The 17360-nt window shown below is 36.1% G+C and overlaps 1 pseudogene; it reads right to left on the bottom strand.

The window, feature by feature from the left end:
• LOC102970493 overlaps positions 1 to 15336 on the bottom strand; it is a 44985-nt pseudogene extending 29649 nt beyond the window's left edge.
• Positions 15337 to 17360: the final 2024 nt, after the last annotated feature.

Here is a 17360-nt window from a genome sequence, read left to right as displayed (position 1 = left end):
CTATAGTATATTCTTGCCTCTTTTGTTGTAGATTAAGTGATCATACAAATGTGGGTTTATACCTGGGCTTTCTATTTTGTTTCATTTATTTCTGTGTTAATTTGTGTGACAGTACCATACTGTTTTGATTACTATAGGTTTATAGTATATCTTGAATATGGGATTGTGATACCTCCAGTTTTGTTCTTCTTTCTAAGGATGTCTTTGGCTATTCGTGGTCTTTTGTGGTTCCATACAAATTCTAGTATTATTTGTTCCAGCTATGAGAAAAATGCTGGTGGCATTTTGATAGAGATTGCATTGAATCTGTAGATTGCTTTGGGTAGTATGAACATTTTAACAATACCAGTGACTCTAGTCCATGAATATGGAATACCTTTCCATTTGTTTGTGTTGTCTTCAATTAATTTATCAATGTTTTAGAGTTTTCAGAGTACATGTCTTTCACCTCCTTGTTAACTTTATTCCTAGTTATTCTATTCTTTTTGGTGACTTATAAATGGCATTGGTTTCTTAATTTCTCTTTCTGTTACTTTGTTATTAGTGTATAGAAATGCAACTGATTTCTGGGTACTAATTTTGTATCCTGCAACCTTACTGAATTCATTTATCAGTTCTAATAGTTCTTGGGTGGAGTACTTAGGATTTTCTTTGTTTTTAAAAAATTTTTTAATGTTTATTTTTTTTTGAGGGGGAGACAGTGTGTGAGTGGGGGAGGGGCAGAGAGAGAGGGAGACATGGAATCCAAAGCAGGCTCCAGGCTCTGAGCTGTCAGCACAGAGCCTGATGCAGGACTCGAACTCACAAAACAAGAGATCATGACCTGAGCCGAAGTCTCATGCTTAACCAACTGAGCCACCTAGGCACCCCACTATTGCTTTTAAATCACAGGGGTTTTTTTCTCTGCCTTAGGACAGATGAATCTGCTCATAGTCCCTTAGTACTATCCCTCCCCACTACAGTTCACAGGATCAGATGTGAGGATTCATTATCATGTCTTTGTCTTGCTCGTCATTCTCTACGTGGTCTCTTTTTAAAAATTTTTTATTTTTATTTTTATTTTTTTTAATTTTGGAGAGAGAGAGAGAGCAAGCACAAGCAGGGGAGAGGGGCAATGGGAGAGAGATTCCTAAGCAGGCTCCACCCTCAGCGCAGAGCCCGATGTGGGGCTTGATCCCACAACCCTGGGAAATCAAGAGTCAGATGCTTAACCCACTGAATCACCCAGGCACCCCTCTACGTGGTCTCTTTATCTTTTGTTATACAGAAGCTATTAAGTCAGCCCTCAGTTCTTCTTCAGGAGGAATTGCTATATAAATAGGTGTGGATTTGGTGTGTCTGTGGAGGAGGTGAGGTCTTCTTCCATTGCCATCATGGACCAGAACCAGGCCAGGGTCTATACTTTGACCAGCCCTGAAGACCCACCACCAATGGGCAGGAGACTTCCAATTGGAAAGAGGATGTGTCCTCCTTTGGAGCACAGACAGGAATCCTTCCATATCTCTTTTAAACTATAGGTTTCTTCTCCCGCACTCCTTCTTCTTATTGATTTTTTTGAGCAAATGGACCATTTGTCCTGCAGAATGTTTCATGGTTTGGATGTTGCTAGTTGCTGAACTGTGCTATGTAACATGTTTTCTATGCTCCACATTTTCTTTAAATTGGTACTTAAAACTGGAGTCTTGATCCTCTTGTAGTTCAATTATTTTTTGAAGACTGCTTCACATGTTGCAGTTTGTTCTTTCATCTGGAGGCACAAAATGTCCCGTTGTGTTTTTTATTGTGAAATCAGCAGCCTTTGAGAACCTTTGCCTGGGTCTATTAATTTATTAAGAGTTGCAAAATGTGATATTGACTTGTCATTCATTAGCTGGAATAAGTCTGTAAATGAGACTTTTCCTCATTAACTATTTGGTTACTCTGAGGTATAATTTGTATGGACAGTGATTAGTTTCATTTATTGACCAGTTTCAAAATTCTGAGTTAATTATCTGACATCCTTCAAAGAATACCTGGGCATTTTTAATTTTTTTCAAAAATGGTTATTATGAATGCAAGAATTTTAAATGGCTTCACAAGTTTCCACCCACTGTAGCTATTATTCTCACTGATGCTTAAACTATACCATGTTTGGACCCTGCAAACCTCTTAAAACTGGTGAGTCATTTTGACAAGTCCTCAGTAGTTTTTGATAATTTTCTTGTCTTCAGATATGTAAAATGTGACAGACTCACTTGCTACATTTTCTAGCCCAGACTTGGATTAAAAAAAAAAAAAAAAAGATTTAGGGCACTCAGTCCGTTGAGCGTCCTACTTCTGCTCAGGTCATGATCTCATGGTTCATGGGTTTGAGCTCCACATCCGGCTCTGCTATCAGCGCAACGCAGAACACTCTTCACATCCTCTGCGCCTCCCCGCCTCCCCAACCCCGCTGGTGCTTTCTCAAAAATAAACATTAAAAAAAATGATATATAGGTAAGGCCTAATTAAAAAAACAACTAACAGCCTAAAGAGGGGTAAGTTGAAGATGCCAAAGGACAAGGAGGGACGATGCATAGAAGGCATTTTCCGAGAAGGAGGGGTGTGCGTGGAATCCCAGAGTTTGGGGCGAAGTCTTAGCTGTACAGGGAGGAAAGGAGGAAGGCATGGAAATGGGTTTAAGTTTATATGCACAGAAATAGGAAGTTGAGGAGTTTCAGTCCACGAATTAGTATTTTCTCCCTGAAGTGGGTGGGAAAACCACCTGTTAAATATGAGGGAAAAGGAGGGTAGAATTTGTTGAGGAGAAAAGGAGGAAACTAGTCCATCTTAATCCTCATTTTCCTAAAATCCTAGAAGAATTGAAGGTCCTGCACTCCCTAATGATTTCAGTTGTCATTTTTGTTTCACGATTCTCTGCTTTTCTTTTTTCTTATCTTTTTTAATTAATTAATTAATTAATTAATTTATTTATGGTGTAGGAAAAATCATGGTTTCCATTATTAATTTACACACACTTTAACATAGGCTTATAATTTTAATAAATAGAACAAATGTTCTGTAAAACAACAAATACTCCTTGATGATTTCAGTTGTCATTTTTGTTTCATGATTCTCTTTTCTTTTTTCTTCTTATCTTTTTTCTTTTCTTTCTTTTTTTAGTAAAATGATTTAGGATTTAGGATTTTTAGGAAAAAAATAATGGTTTCCATTATTAATTTACACACACTTTGACATAGACTTATAATTTTAATAAATAGAACAAATGTTGTATCTATAAAACAATAAATACCTTAATAAAGTTTGAAAAATTTGGTCATCATTTGGCTGTCTTATCAACGTGATGATGTCTATATAAGCACTTGAAAACACTTTTGATGTTTGGATTTCTCAGATTTGTTCCAAATGTTTCATATTTGTAGACATAACCATGCCATATACAGAATATACAATAGCAACAGGCCATTTGTTGTAATATGGTAAATTAAAAAAAAAAAAAACGCTATCTTGCTAGTGAGGTAATGCATGTAGAAGATTCTTGCTTCCACATTGTTTTGACTTTTCTATTTTAGGTTTGTGTATATTTTAATTACATTAAATATTTTTTACAAAACTCTTTTCTTTTCTTAATGTCTTCTATATTTGCCTAGAACCACATATGACATTATAAGCATGGTCACAACCCTTATTCTATATCATGTTACTATTTTAATTTTTTAACATAAATGTATTCATATATATGTGTATTTAAATATAATTTTACATGAATGCACACTTAGCAGCAGATCATATCTGCTGTTATATAGTTATTATTAGTGGTATTTTTCTCTTTCTTTTTTACTTGGTTAAGTTCTCTATCTTCTCCCATGCTTCACCTAAACCACTCTTCAACTCTGTAACATATGTTTACACCAGCATTTCTTCTTACATATTTTCTTCATGTTTATGTAATTGTATATAAGCCTCTATATGTGCACACATACAAAAGTCTATCTATCAGAAATATGTTATTTTTGTCCCAAATGGGATGATCATGTATGTTTTTTTCTGCACATTTTTTTTTCACTCAGAAAGTTATGAAAATGCTTTAAGTCAATTGGTAAAATTTAAATTTTTTATAGTGGGCTACATGGTATTCTAAAACATAAATATAACATAATTTAGCCAACCCTGTTCCTATTGATTGATATTAAACTTTTCCCCCAGTTCTTGGCATTATAAATAATATTGCAATTAATAATCTTTAGTTATATCCTTACATAGTAATGCTTTTATTTTTATTAGGTTCCTAGGAATGCCATTTCTAAGGTCAAGTGTGTATTTCAGATTTTAAAAGATGCTGCCAGATTGGTTTCTGAAAAGGATATAAAACTTGACATTTCCACCACTGGGAAAAGAATATCCTTTTGCTGGGCTTCTCACCATAGGACATATATCTCTCTCTTTTTAGAAAATGTTTGCAGTTCTAATAAATAAGAAGTGATATTTTCTTATTAATCTAATTTGCATTTTAGTTATGACTGGGGAGGTTGAAGATTCTTTTATGTTATTTTTCTCTTTCAATTTACTCCTATGAATTATGCCAACAATATCTTTGCCCATTTACTCATTTGCACTTTATATCTCTCTTGTGTATTTGTAAGGACTATTTGTGTTGAGTATGTGTGTTGGGTGCATGTGTTTGTATATGTATCTGTGTTTGCCAGCTATATCAGTCATTTTCTGAATGTTCTGTTTATTAACCCTGTTTGTGGGGTTTTTTTTGGTAACTAAAATTATATTATTAAATAAGTTTTTTTATTCTGTTATGTATAATTTTCCAGTCTTGTATAAGAATGTCTCCCCTGGTCCTGATAGATGTATATTCTTCTTAACTTTTTTTTACAAATTTTATCTTATTTAAATTTAAATTCAGTTATTTAATGTACCTGAAGTTTACTTTCTTTTTTTTTTTAATGTTTATTTTTGAGAGAGAGAGAGAGACAGAGTGTGAGCTGGTGAGGGGCAGAGAGAGAAGGAGACACAGAAGCCAAAGCAGGCTCCAGTCTCCAAGCTGTCAGCACAGAATGCAGGGCTCAAACCCACGGGCTGCGAGATCGTGACCTGAGATGAAGTCGGATGCTCAACTGACTGAGCCACCCGGGTGCCCTTACTTTCTTTTTTAAATGTGTCAGATTCTGTGGGTTGGCTTATTCTCTAACAATGCCACAAATCCTGTTTCCTGGCATTTCTCTATTATCAAGGATAGAAGCTAATATTTGATATCTCAGGCTCCTTTACAGTTTGGGGGCCATATGACTTTGGCTGGACTATTGGCAAAAGTCCCTGGAGAAGGCATCCTTTCTGAGTAAAATCCAAAGCCTGTCAAAAATCAAACAAAAACCCCCCATGAAACCTCTTTTCCCTATGTCCTTTTACCCTTCTTTCTTGGCTATAATTTGGATATTATGCCTTCAGTGAAATAGGTTAAAATGAGAGTAATAATGGTGTCTACTTTATGTGGAACTTATGAGGGGCAAATAAGAGTGCATGTATAAGTATATAGCACAATATCTATATAGCGTTAACATTGAATAATTGTTGGCCATCATCATCAGACCCAGACATACTTGTCTCAGTGATGTAGAAATAGGTCCAATAGAAGTTACCAAGAAGTTTTCTTATTAACAGTGAAACTGCAGATTTTACCTTCCTTCTTGTGAAAGCAGTATAAAATTCCCTATATTCCCTGATTCTTGCTTGTCCATGAAAAAAAGTAAGAGGAAAAACAGAGAGCACTTTTGTTCTAATGTCTTCTCCTTCAGCTAACAGTAGCTCTCAGTAGGGTGAATAGCAGTATAAAGGACTAATCTAAGGTATAGGAAATGATTCATAAGCTGTACCTTTTCTTCTTTTCTATCCCAGGCTGTTGAAAGCTTATAAAGTGGATTAAATATACATAGTGTATGTAGAAGCAAAAAAAATTATAAAAATTGTTATTATTCAATGGCATGATCACTACTTTAATTAGTTACAACTCTCTTCTAGAAAGCCTGTACAAAGTGCTATGCTCTTTGAAGCTTTCTTGGAGGCATTGTGTGCGTGACTTATGCTTAAGAAAACATAAAGCATGAGGCAGAGACTTAGCATATCTTGCTCAACAACGCAGAATTATTAAGATTCAAATAACCGTTCCATTAATCAGCACTGCCACTAATGAGTAGTTAATACTTTAATAATCATTATGTCTGTTTGATATTCCTTGTGGAGGATGTTGTCTAGGATGTTTCTTTAATCATTTACCTTTCCTTGACATAAGTACCTTAATGATGCATAGAACGTCTTTAAAATTTCAGAGGCTTAGGAAAGGAATTTATAACTGAACACGCTTAAAGAGCAGCACATATTTTTATTATTCTCCCCACTATTCCACAAAAATGATTACTCTTTCCAGTTTGTAGAAGTCTGCTTTGGATTGATACATTCCTAGATTTTAATTTATCCTAAGAATAAATTTATTCTAGGAATGAGATTCCTTATATCCATTGTTGTAGGAAAAAGGATTGTAAATTATATTGTGGAAATTGGAACAGGGTCAGGAATGCAGAAAAAAGCTTGCAAATAATTTGAGACATTTTAAAACTTTCTATTATGCTTATACTGATAACATAAAATACAAAATAAAGTAATTTGGCTATTTTTTGTTTTTTTGCCTTAGAAGTCAGTATTAGAGAAGTTCTTTTTTTCACTGCCTTTTTTTTAAGGATAACAATTTTAAGTAGTTTACAAAAGAGGTGGATTAATTAATATTCCAATTATAATCAATAAATGAATAGCTGTTTATGCAAACTAATTTTTACTTATAGATTGATAAAATGTAATATTTACTTAAGGTAAATTTAAGTACCTCAAAACAACTATCTTTTCTAAAAATTGTTTTTTAACATTTATTTATTTTTTGAGAGACAGAGACAGAGCATGAGCGGGAGAGGGACAGAGAGAGAGGAAGTCACAGATTCTTAAGCAGGCTTCAGACTCTGAGTTGTCAACACAGAGCCCGATACGGGGCTTGAACTCACGAACCGGCAGATCATGACTTGAGCTGAAGTCGGATGCTCAACTGACTGAGCAATCCAGGCACCCTAAAACAACTATCCTTTTTTGTCTCGAAGAGATTCATTAAGAAAAATGACATTTTTTCATAAAAAATAATCAGTGAAGTCCGCAGTACTTTTTGAAATTATCTATCAGCTATTGCAAATGATCCTGAATTCAGAAATGCTCGATTAGTAGCATTGTTACAGGTAATTAACTTGAAAGTTCTACACATTCTGTTAAGTCGCATTTAATAGTACCTAACTCTGTAATGGTTAAACAACAAATAACAAGTAAACATAATGTGTAAGGTTCTATTATTCTATGACAAAACAGAATAGATGGAACAGAAATAAACAAGTTACTGTTTGAGGCAATTGCAATAAGGGTATCCAAGGTGAGTTAATCATTGTTACAAATGGGCCAAGAATCAAGGCTGAATTTGCTAAATGTCCTTTAAATGGCCAACTCCTCCATGAAATATATTCTTTTTTTTCTTCCAGTTTTATTGAGAAATAATTGACATACAATACTGTATAAGTTTAAGGTGTATAGTACATATATTGTGAAATGATTACCACAATAGGTTCGGCTAACACTTATTTTCTCATACAGATACAATAAAAAGAAAAGAAAGAAAAAAGTGGAAAAAAGTTTTCTCCTTTTGATGAGAACTCTTAGGATTTACACTCTCTCTTTTTTTTAAGTTTATTCTGAGAAAGAGAGAGGAAGAGAGAGAGAGAGAGAGAGAAAGAGACAGAATCCCAAACAAGCTCTGTGCTGTCAGCACAGAGCCCAACTCAGGGCTCAAACCCACAAACCATGAGATCATGACCTGAGCTGAAATCAAGAGTCAGATAGATGCTTAACTGATTGAACCATCCAGGTGCCCCAAGGTTTATTCTCTTAGGAACTTTCCTGTATATCATACAGCAGTGTTAGCTGTAGTCATCATGTGGTACAGTACATCTAAAGTGTTTGTAGATCTCATGACTGGGAGTTTGTATCTTTGAACCACCTGCCTCCAATTGCCCCTCCCCACACCCCCCACCTCTGGTAACCACAAGTCTGATCTCTTTTTCTATGAGTTTGTTTGTTTGGTTCTTCTTTTTTTTCTTTTTTTCTTTTTGGATTCTACATATAAATGAAATCACACAGTGTTTGTCTTTGTCTGACTCATTTCACTTAGCATAATGCCTTTAAGTTGATCCATGTTGTCACAGACAGTAATATTTCCTAATTTTTTGTGACTGAATTGTATTCCATTGTATATATATACCACACTTCTTTATCCATTCATCCATCTATGGACACGTGGGTTGTTTACATGTCTTGGCTATTGTAAATAATTGTGCTGTGCATATGGGGCCACAGATATCTTCCTGAATTGGTGGTGTCGTTTTCTTTGGATATATTCCCAGAAATGGAACTGTTGGATCATATGGTAGATCTTTTTTAAATTTTTTGAGGATCCTCTATACTGTTTCCCATGGTGGCTGTACCAATTTACAGTTCTACCAACAATGTGTGAGGTTTCCTTTTTTCTACATTCACACATAACACTATTTGTTATCTCCTGTCTTTTTGATGATGGCCATTTTACAGATGCGAGGTTATATCTCACTGTGGTTTTAATTTGCAGTTCCCTCATGACAAATGATGTTGAGCATCTTTTCATGTATTTCTTTGCCTTTCATATATCTTCTTTGGAGAAATATCTTCAGGTTTTTTGCCCATTTTTTAAATTGGATTGTTTCTTTGCTATTGAGTCATGTGAGTTGTTTATATTGTTTTGATGTTAATCCATTGCCAGATACATGGTTTGCAAATATTTTTTTTCCTATTCAATAGGTTGTCTTTATGCTTTGTTGATTGTTTCTTTTGCTGTGAAGATTTTTAGTTCAATATGGTCCCATTTATTTATTTATTTAATTTTTTTTTAGTGTTTATTTTTGAGAGAGAGACACAGAGAGAGATAGAGTGTGAGCTGGGGAGGGGCAGAGAGAGAGGGAGACACAGAATCTCAGTAGGCTCCAGGCTCTCAGCTGTCAAATCAGAGCCTGACACAGGGTTTGAACTCACGAACTGTGAGATCATGACCTGAGCCAAAATCAGACACTTAACCAACTGAGCCACCCAAGCACCCCTGGTCTCATTGATTTTTATTTTGTTGCTTGTACTTTGGGGTCATATCCAAAAAGCAATTACCATGCTTTATTCTTATGTTTTCTTCTAGTTATGGTTTCTTGTCTTATATTTTAATCCATTTGGAGTTAATTTTATAATCCATTTGGAGTACATTTTAATCCATTTGGAATTAATTTTTGTGAGTGGAGTAAGATATGGGTCCGTTTCATTCTTTTACATGTGATCCAATTATGCCAGCACCATTTATTGAAGTGACCTTTCTCAATTAAATATTTGTGTCTCTCTTGTCAGATATTGGTTAACTGTATATGCTTGGATTTATTTCTGGGCTCTCAATCCTGTTCATTGATATATTTATCTGTTTTTATGCCAGTACCATACTGTTTTTCTGACTATGGCCTTATGGTATACCTTGGAATAAAGAAGTGTGATGCCTCCTACTTTGTTCTTCTTTCTCAGGATTTGTTTGATTATTCAGGGTCTTTTGTGGATCCATATAAATTTTAGAAGTGTTTTACATCTGTAAAAAATATAACTGGAATCCTTATAGGAATTTGATTAAATCTGTAGATGGCTGTTATATTATTATTTTAAAAATAGCAATTCTTCTAATCCAGGAACATAGGATACCTTCTTTGATTTACTTGTGTCTTCTTTGATTTCTTTCATCAATGTCTCCTTAGATTTATTTCTAAGTATTTTATTGTTTTTTATACTCTTGTAAATGGGATAAATTTCATTATTTCTTTTAGAAAATTTCTTGTTAGTGTATAAAAATGCTACTGATTTTGTATGTTAATTTTTTATCCTGCAACTTTGCTGACTTTATTGATTAGATATACAGTTTTTTGGTTGAGTCTTCAGGATTTTCTATATATAAAATTATGTCATTTGCAAATAGAGACAATTTTACTTCTTCCTTTACAATTCTGATATCTTTTATTTATTTCTCTTACCTGATTGGTTTGGCTGGGACTTCTAGTACTATATTGAACACACATAGTGAGAATGGAGATCCCTATCTTGTTCCTGATCTTATATGAAAAGCTTTCAACCTTTCACCATTGAGTATGATGTTAATTGTGGGTTTTCCGTATATGGCATCTATTATGTTGAGGTATATTTATTCTATGCCTAATTTCTTAATTTTTTTTTTAACTGTGAACAGATGTTGAATTTAGCCAAATGTTTTTTTTTTTTCTGTATTTATTGTGATGATTAAATGATTTTCTTCTCTCATTCTATTAATGTAATATATTACATTGATTGATTTGCAAATGTTGAACCATTCTTGCATCCCAGGGATAAATTCCACCTGATCATGATGAATAATCTTTTTAATGTGCTGTTGAATTCAATTTGTTAGTATTTTGTTGAGAATTTTTACATCTATATTCATCAGGATATTGGTCTATAGTTTTTTGTTTGTTTTTTGTTTTTATTTTTGTTTTTGGTAGTGTCCATTTCTGGTTTGGGGATCAGGATAATATTGACTTCCTAAAATGAGTTTGGTAGTATTCCTTCCTCTTCATTTTTTGGTAAGACTTTGAGAAAGATTGGTGTTAATTCTTCTTTACATTTTTGGTAAACTTCACCTGTGAAGCCATCTGGCCCTGAGCTTTCCTTCTTTGGGAGATTTTTTAAAAATGTTTTTTGTTTTTTGTTTTTTTTTTTAAATTATTATTTTTTTATTTTTTAATATATGAAATTTACTGTCAAATTGGTTTCCATACAACACCCAGTGCTCATCCCAAAAGGTGCCCTCCTCAATACCCATCACCCACCCTGCCCTCCCTCCCACCCCCCATCAACCCTCAGTTTGTTCTCAGTTTTTTAACAGTCAAAGCATAAAAATGTTTTTATTTATTTCTGAGAGAGAAAGACAGAACATGAGTAGGGGAGGGGCAGAGAGGGAGACACAGAATCCGAAGCAGGCTCCAGGCTCTGAGCTGTCAGCACAGAGCTGGACGCAGGGTTCAAACTAACAGACTGCAAGATCATGACCTGAGCTGACTGAGCTCAGCTGAGGTCAGCTGACCTGACCTGAGCTAACTGACTGAGTCACCCAGGCGCCCCTGGGAGATTTTTTATTACTGATTCAATCTTTTTACTAGTAAGTGGTCTATTGAGATTTTCTATTTCTTCCTGATTCAGTTTTAGTAAATTGTTTATTTTTAAGATTAAAAAGAATTTTTTTTCCAGGTTGTTCAGTTTGTTGGCATAAAATTGTTCATAGGTCTCTTACAATCCTTTGAATTTTTGTGTTACTAGTTCTAATATCAACTTTTTGATTTATAATTTTGTTGATTTGGGTTCTTTCTCTTGTTTCCTTGATTTTTCTAATGAAGATTTGTCACTTATTTTTTCAAAGAACCAAATCATAGTTTGGTTCATCTTTCCTATTGTTTTTCTGTATTTCCTTTCTCCTGCTAACTTTGGGCTCAGTTTGTTCTCTCTGTGTCTTTTTTTTTTCCTCCTAGTTCCTTAAGGTGTAGACTTAGGTTGTTTATTTGAGATCTTGATTTTTATGTAGGTGTTTATCACTATGAACTCCCATCTTAGAACTGATTTTGCTGCATCCTACAAGTTCTGGTATGTTGTGTTTCCATTTTCATTAAAAACGTTCCAGAAATTTACCCCCAAATTTAATTTCTTCTTTGATCCATTAATTGTTTAGAAGAGTGTTGTTTCATTTCCATGTGTTTCGTTTCATGAATTTTCCAAATTTCCTCTTGTTTTAATAGTTTCATGTCATTGTGGTTAGAAAAGATATTTGATATGATTTAAATCTTCTTGAATTTGCTAAGGCTTGTTTTGTGGCCTAAGGCATAGTTTATTCTAAAAAAAATTGTTCCATATATGCTTGAGAAGAATATGTATTCTGCTGTTGTTGGATAGGATGTTCTATATATGTCTGTTAGGTCCCTTTGGTCTAAAGTGTTGTTCAAAACCACTGTTTCATTATTGATTCTCTGTCTGCATGATCTATCTGTTATTGAGAATGATTAAAGGCCTCAACTGTTATTTTATTACTGTTTATTTCTCCTTTTAGCACTATTAATTTTTGATTTATATATTTAGGTGCCTCAATGTTGAGGACATAAATATTTACAATTGTTATATCTTCTTTATGTATTGACCCAGTTATTATTATATGGTGACCTTTGTATCCTTTTACTGTTTTTTATTTAAAGTCTATTTTGTCCAATGTAAGTATAGCTACTCCTGCTTCTTTTGGTTACCATTTGCTTAAAATATCTTTTTATTTTTATTTTTTTTTATTTTTATTTTTTTTTATTATTTTTTTTATTTTTTAATATATGAAATTTACTGTCAAATTGGTTTCCATACAACACCCAGTGCTCATCCCAAAAGGTGCCCTCCTCAATACCCATCACCCACCCTGCCCTCCCTCCACCCCCCATCAACCCTCAGTTTGTTCTCAGTTTTTAACAGTCTCTTATGCTTTGGCTCTCTCCCACTCTAACCTCTTTTTTTTTTTTTTTCCTTCCCCTCCCCCATGGGTTTCTGTTAAGTTTCTCAGGATCCACATAAGAGTGAAACCATATGGTATCTGTCTTTCTCTGTATGGCTTATTTCACTTAGCATCACACTCTCCAGTTCCATCCATGTTGCTACGAAAGGCCATATTTCATTTTTTCTCATTGCCACGTAGTATTCCATTGTGTATATAAACCACAATTTCTTTATCCATTCATCAGTTGATGGACATTTAGGCTCTTTCCATAATTTGGCTATTGTTGAGAGTGCTGCTATAAACATTGGGGTACAAGTGCCCGTATGCATCAGTACTCCTGTATCCCTTGGGTAAATTCCTAGCAGTGCTATTGCTGGGTCATAGGGTAGGTCTATTTTTAATTTTCTGAGGAACCTCCACACTGTTTTCCAGAGCGGCTGCACCAATTTGCATTCCCACCAACAGTGCAAGAGGGTTCCTGTTTCTCCACATCCTCTCCAGCATCTATAGTCTCCTGATTTCTTCATTTTGGCCACTCTGACTGGCGTGAAGTGGTATCTGAGTGTGGTTTTGATTTGTATTTCCCTGATAAGGAGCAACGTTGAACATCTTTTCATGTGCCTGTTGGCCATCCGGATGTCTTCTTTAGAGAAGTGTCTATTCATGTTTTCTGCCCATTTCTTCACTGGGTTATTTGTTTTTCGGGTGTGGAGTTTGATGAGCTCTTTATAGATTTTGGATACTAGCCCTTTGTCCGATGTGTCATTTGCAAATATCTTTTCCCATTCCATTGGTTGCCTTTTAGTTTTGTTGGTTGTTTCCTTTGCTGTGCAGAAGCTTTTTATCTTCATAAGGTCCCAGTAATTCACTTTTGCTTTTAATTCCCTTGCCTTTGGGGATGTGCCGAGTAAGAGATTGCTACGGCTGAGGTCAGAGAGGTCTTTTCCTGCTTTCTCCTCTAAGGTTTTGATGGTTTCCTGTCTCACATTCAGGTCCTTTATCCATTTTGAGTTTATTTTTGTGAATGGTGTGAGAAAGTGGTCTAGTTTCAACCTTCTGCATGTTGCTGTCCAGTTCTCCCAGCACCATTTGTTAAAGAGACTGTCTTTTTTCCATTGGATGTTCTTTCCTGCTTTGTCAAAGATGAGTTGGCCATACTTTTGTGGGTCTAGTTCTGGGGTTTCTATTTTATTCCATTGGTCTATGTGTCTGTTTTTATGCCAATACCATGCTGTCTTGATGATGACAGCTTTGTAGTAGAGGCTAAAGTCTGGGATTGTGATGCCTCCTGCTTTGGTCTTCTTCTTCAAAATTACTTTGGCTATTCGGGGCCTTTTGTGGTTCCATATGAATTTTAGGATTGCAAAATATCTTTTTTTTCATTCCTTAGCTCTCAGCCTATGTGTATCTTTAAAGACTAACTAAATCTCTTGTAGGCAGCATATTATTGGATCTTGGCGTTTTGTTTTGTTTTTTTCTTTAATCCATTCAGCTATTCTTTTTCAATTGAATAATTTAATACTTTTATTTTTAAAGTACTTATTGACAGGTTAAGGACTTATTATTGCTATATTGTTAATTGTTTTCTGGCTGTTTTGTAGATCCATTGTTCATTGTTTCTTACCCTGCTGTCTTTTTTTGTGTGTTGATGTTTTTTCGCATTAGCATGCTTTGACTTCTTTATCATGTGCTTTTGTGTAATAACTACAGGATTTTCCCCTGTGTTTACCATGAGGCTTACACAAAATGTCTTAAATTTATAATATCTTATTTAAACTGATAACAACTTAAGTTCAATAGAATTCATAAAATTTACACTTGTATTTCTTCTCACTCATATTCTATGTTATTACTATTAAAATTTACATGACTTAAAAAAGATTGTGGGGGCACCTGGGTGGCTCACTTAGTTAAGCATCTGCCTTTGGCTCAGGTCATGATCTCATGATTCATGAGTTTGAGGCCCACATTGGGTTCTCAGCTCTCCTCACAGAGTTGCTTCAGATCCTCCTCTGTTGCCCTCTGTCTTTGCCCCTCCCCTGCTTGCACACACTTTCTCTCTCTCTCTAAAATAAATCAATTAAAAAACTTAAAAAAATATTGTGTACCCAATAACATATTATTATACTTTTGGTGTCATATTTACCTGATTTTCATAATCCTTACATTTGTACCTGCATATTTGAATAATTGGGCTCCTGTTTCAGACTTTACAGATTTCCTTTGGCAGAGATAGCTTTTCACCAGTCATCTATTAGTTTCTGGGTGTGTCTACTGGTAATGTCCTTGGGTAGGTGGGGCCTGCCATTATGGTCCAATTTTGGGTGAGGCAACTGTTCAAGCTCTGAGGGTAGGGAATGAGAGAGTGTGGCACTGGCTGAAATAGTTGGATGGGACTGCTAGCTTGGTTCCCTACTCAAGGAGGCTGAAGGATGGGCTTCACAGTTGCCTGGTTCTCTGGTCAGGTTTGTAGGTGGTTGGGATTAGGTACTATATTCAGTAGTAGATGGGGCTGTGACTTAGTATCCCTGCCCTGGCAGGGCAGCTGGATGGGACCCAGAACCTATACCGTTTGTTGTTTGAGGACCCAAATCAGAATGGTAAATTACCTGGTCAGGTGAGGCCACTAGTTTTGCTCCATAGAAGGAGGAAGCCATGGGCTGTGCTCTCTGTTCATGTGCTACTTTGCTTAGGGTTGTTGAAAGGGTTATGCAGCTTCTCACATGCTCTGGTTAGGTTTCCTGGTTGAGCAGGCTGAAGGCTGTATTCAACAATGAGTGGGACTATGAATTAAATTCCCTACTTTGGTTCGGCAGAAGCAGCTCTAGAGCTGGTAAAGCTCTTTGTTGTCTTAACTCAAGCTGACTTGCCCTCCAAGTTCCCTGACCAAACAGGGCCACTGGCTTTGCTCTGGAAGTGGTTAGCTCTATCCCCTCTTAGCTCACGTATCAGCAGCTCAGCTTCCAGGTGTTTTTACCAGCTCTTCTAGTCAGATGAGGCCAGAACACACTCTCCACAGTGGTTGAGGCTATTATTAGCTCTTTTGCCTGTGCAGGGGGAGGAAAGTCACTTCTGGCTACTCTCATATTCCCAAGCAGTCTCTCCAGTTGGGAGGAGTTGGAAGCTACCCTCAGCCTTGGCTATAAATCATCCCTGGCCTGTGCATAGCATGGGGACACTCTGTACCTGATTCTGGCTTTGCTCTGCAGGTGATCAGTCTTTCTTGCCCACCTCTCAGCTCAAGTGCCCCTGGACCTCACAGCTTCCAAGATTTGTCTCTAACCCTTCTGGTCAGATGTGGCCACAAGATACTCTACAGAACAGGTGGGGCTGTGATTCAGTTCCTTGCTCAGGCATGAAAACCCAGGCTCTATTGCCAGAAAAACCCCTTATCTGAGGATCTGCATCAGGCAGATCTGTACCCACCTGTGTTCCTTGGTCAATGTGTGCTCCTAACTTTGTTTTGCAGATGAGCAAAGCTGATGGTTGGTATTACTACCTGAGTATTGCTGGTATGAAGTCAGTCTTCAAGCCCTTTCCCCTTCTCCATCACAGTCAGATTCCCTGTGGCTGAGCCCCACAGATTCCCCTGAAATTTCAAAGGTGTGGGATCAGAGTATGGGTTCTTGCAAAGCAATACAAAATGCTGGTGGTGGGGGGGATTCTGGTTGTCCACTCAGGGTTTTCTTTTCCCACTGGAGGAACCAAAGGCTTGGGGGAAACCTCTCCACGTGGTACTCTGCTGGCTGGGGAGAGGGGCAATGAGGTCAATTTGTAGCCACTTCTCTTACCCTTCTAATGGTGTTTTCCTCTCTGTGGTACAGGATACTTCAGCCTCACCCCTGTATTCTAGGATTCTCTCGGGCTGGTTTGTTCTTGAGTAGCTGTTAGTTGTTCTTGTGAGGGAGAGTTAGGTCAGAAACAACCTATGCTACTATCTTGGTGACATCGCTCTTGGTCTCAGTATAAACTAATTTTTCCTATTTTGTTCTTTCACAGCACTGCCTATACCTCTATTTATCACTTGATTAATTTGGCTTTTGTTGTTAATTATTTACATGTCTAGTCTGAACTAACCTATAAATATCTTGGGGGTAGAGGCAATGTCTTATTTGACTTTGCATGCTATAGCCCGCCAATAAGAAACACTATGTGTTGTATTTGGCATATTAAAAGAAACTAATAAAATCAAGTAAGTAAGCAAATAGATAACATTTTAACTGTGAGGTTTTACTCTAGTTCCTCAAATAAAAAAATAAAAGAGGAAATCATCTCAAGAAAGCATTTTTACCCTATCTTCTAATTAAGAGAAAATAATTATTTAATTAATTTTATCAGTATTTTTCATCAATATTCCTCTTTAATTTCTTGGTTAACCCATTAATTCTTTTTAAAAAATTTAACAATTATTTAATGTTGAGAGATAGAGATAGACAGAGCACGAGCAGGGGAGGGGCAGAAAGAGAGGGAGACACAGAATCCGAAGCAGGCTCCAGGCTTTGAGCTGTCAGCACAGAGCCCCATCTGGAGCTTGAATCCATGATCCATGAGATCATGAGCTAAGCTGGAGTCAGATGCTTAAGAGACTGAGCCACCCAGGTGCCCTCCCATTCATTCTTTGCTAGCATGCTCTTTACTCTCTCCAAGTATTCATTGTCTTTCCAAATTTTTTTCTTATGGT

This window comes from Panthera tigris, chromosome B2 (assembly GCF_018350195.1).
Source record: "Panthera tigris isolate Pti1 chromosome B2, P.tigris_Pti1_mat1.1, whole genome shotgun sequence".
In the NCBI taxonomy this organism is placed as follows: domain Eukaryota; kingdom Metazoa; phylum Chordata; class Mammalia; order Carnivora; family Felidae; genus Panthera; species Panthera tigris.
Note: the sequence above shows the minus strand (reverse complement) of the source record. Positions and strands in the feature narration are given on the sequence as shown.